Source organism: Rhineura floridana, chromosome 13 (genome assembly GCF_030035675.1).
Source record: "Rhineura floridana isolate rRhiFlo1 chromosome 13, rRhiFlo1.hap2, whole genome shotgun sequence".
NCBI lineage: Eukaryota > Metazoa > Chordata > Lepidosauria > Squamata > Rhineuridae > Rhineura > Rhineura floridana.
In genome coordinates, this window is record NC_084492.1 from 33,478,672 (window position 1) to 33,481,953 (window position 3,282).

The following is a 3,282-nucleotide window of genomic DNA, read 5'->3' on the forward strand; positions in this document are numbered from 1 at the left end:
CGTCCTTCGTGGACCAGAAGCAGGGTCCTTTATGGGCCACAGCTTACATTTTGTATTGTCAGGGTGAGGGAAAGAGGACATTGTTGATTGCTAACTGCCCCAGAATTGTTTAGCTTGCATCATACTTGGTGCTTTGGCAAAAACCCGCTTCCTTCATAGGCCAGAAACAGGGTCCTTTATGTTCCAGAAACGGGGTCCTTTATGGGCCGGAAGCGGTCTCCTTTATGGGCCAGAAGCAGTGTCCTTTATGGGCCAGAAGCGCGGTCCTTTATGGGCCTGAAGCAGAGTCCTTTATGGGCCAGAAGCGCGGTCCTTTATGGGCCTGAAGCAGGGTCCTTCGTGGACCAGAAGCAGGGTCCTTCATGGGCCACAGCTTACATTTTGTATTGTCAGGGTGAAGGAAAGAGGACATTGTTGATTGCTAACTGCCCCAGAATTGTTTAGCTTGCATCATACTTGGTGCTTGGGCAAAAACCAGCTTCCTTCATACGCCAGAAACAGGGTCCTTTATGGGCCAGAGACAGGATCCTTTATGGGCCTGGAAACGGGGTCCTTTATGGGCTGGAAGCGGGGTCCTTCATGGACCAGAAGCAGGGTCCCTTATGGGCCACAGCTTACATTTTTTATTGTCAGTGTGAGGGAAATAGGACATTGTTGGTGGCTAACTGCCCTTGAATGGTTTAGCTTGCATCATACTTGGTGCTGGGGCAAAAACCCTCTTCCTTCAAAGGCCAGAAACTGGGTCCTTTATCGGCCAGAAGTGATGTCCTTTATGGGCCAGAAGCAGCGTCCGTTGTGAGCAAAAGCGGGGTGCTATATAGACCAGAAGCATGGTCCTTTATGGACCAGAAGCATGGTCCTTTATGGACCAGAAGCGGGGTCCTTTATGGACCAGAAGCGGGGTCCTTTATGGGCCAGCAGCGGGGTCCTTTATGGGCCAGAAGCGTGGTCCTTTATGGGACATAGCTTACATTTTTTATTGTCTGTGTGAGGGAAAGAGGACATTGTTGGTGGCTAACTGCCCTAGAATGGTTTAGCTTGCATCATACTTGGTGCTGGGGCAAAAACCCGCTTCCTTCAAAGGCCAGAAACTGGGTCCTTTATGGGCCAGAAGTGATGTCCTTTATGGGCCAGAAGCAGGGTCCTTTGTGAGCAAAAGCGGGGTCCTTTATGGGCCAGAAGCATGGTCCTTTATGGGCCAGCAGCGGGGTCGTTTATGGGCCAGCAGCGGGGTCCTTTAAGGGGAAGAAGCGGGGTCCTTTATAGACCAGAAGCAGGGTCCTTCATGGACCACAGGTTACATTTTTTATTGTCTGGGTGAGGGAAGGAGGACATTGTTGGTGGCTAACTGCACCAGAATTGTTTAGCTTACATCATACTTGGTGCTGGGGCAAAAACCCGCTTCCTTCATAGGCCAGAAACTGGGTTCTTTATGGGCCAGAAGCGGGGTCATTTATTGGCCTGAAACAGGGTCCTTTATGGGCTAGAAGCGGGGTCCTTCATGCACCAGAAGCAGGGTGTTTTATGGGAAGAAACTGGGTCCCTTATGGGCCAGAAGCGCGGTCCTTTATGGGCCAGAAGCAGGGTCCTTTATGGGCCAGAAGCGCGGTCCTTCGTGGACCAGAAGCAGGGTCCATCATGGCCCACAGCTTACATTTTGTATTGTCAGGGTGAAGGAAAGAGGACATTGTTGATTGCTAACTGCCCCAGAATTTTTTAGCTTGCATCATACTTGGTGCTTGGGCAAAAACCCGCTTACATCATAGGCCAGAAACATGGTCCTTTATAGGCCAGAAACAGGGTGCTTTATGGGCTAGGAAACGGGGTCCTTTATGGGCCGGAAGCGGGGTCCTTCATGGACCAGAAGCAGGGTCCTTTATGGGCCACAGCTTACATTTCTTATTGTCAGTGTGAGGGAAATAGGACATTGTTGGTGGCTAACTGCCCTAGAATGGTTTAGCTTGCATCATACTTGGTGCTGGGGCAAAAACCCGCTTCCTTCAAATGCTAGAACCTGGGTCCTTTATGGTCCAGAAGTTATGTCCTTTATGGGCCAGAGGCAGGGTCCTTTGTGAGCAAAAGCAGGGTCCTTTATGGGCCAGAAGCATAGTCCTTTATGGGCCAGCAGCGGGGTCGTTTATGGGCCAGCAGCGGGGTCCTTTAAGGGGAAGAAGCGGGGTCCTTTATAGACCAGAAGCAGGGTCCTTCATGGACCACAGGTTACCGTTTTTTATTGTTTGGTGAGGGAAGGAGGACATTGTTGGTGGCTAACTGCACCAGAATTATTTAGCCTGCATCATACTTGTTGCTTGGGCAAAAACCCGCTTCCTTCATATGCCAGAAACTGGGTTCTTTATGGGCCAGAAGCGGGGTCCTTTATGGGCTAGAAGCGGGGTCCTTCATGGACCAGTAGCAGGGTGTTTTATGGGCAAGAAACTGGGTCCTTTATGGGCCAGAAGCGCGGGTCTTTATGCTCCAGAAGCAGGGTCCTTTATGGGCCACAGCTTACATCTTTTATTGTCAGGGTGAGGAAAGGAAGACGTTATTGGTAGTTAACTGCCCCACAATGGTTTAGCTTGCATCATACTTGTTGCTGGGGCAAAAACCCACTTCCTTCATAGTCCAGAAATAGGGTCCCTTATCGGCCAGAAGCAGGATCCTTTATGGGCCAGAAGCAGGGTCCTTTATGGGACAGAAGCGCGGTCCTTTATGGGCGAGAAGCAGGGTCCTCTATGGGCCAGAAGCGCGGTCCTTCGTGGACCAGAAGCAGGGTCCTTTATGGGCCACAGCTTACATCTTTTATTGTCAGGGTGAGGAAAGGAAGACGTTATTGTTGGCTAACTGCCCCACAATGGTTTAGCTTGCATCATACTTGGTGCTTGGGCAAAAACCCACTTCCTTCATAGTCCAGAAATAGGGTCCTTTATGGGACAGAAGCGGGGTCCTTCATGGGCGAGAAGCAGGGTCCTCTATGGGCCAGAAGCGCGGTCCTTCGTGGACCAGAAGCAGGGTCCTTTATGGGCCACAGCTTACATTTTGTATTGTCAGGGTGAGGGAAAGAGGACATTGTTGATTGCTAACTGCCCCAGAATTGTTTAGCTTGCATCATACTTGGTGCTTGGGCAAAACCCCGCTTCCTTCATAGGTCAGAAATAGGGTCCTTTATGGGCCAGAAACAGGGTCCTTTATGGGCCAGAAACGGGGTCCTTTATGGGCCGGAAGCGGGGTCCTTTGTGGACCAGAAGCAGGGTCCTTTATGGGCCACAACTTACATTTTTTGTT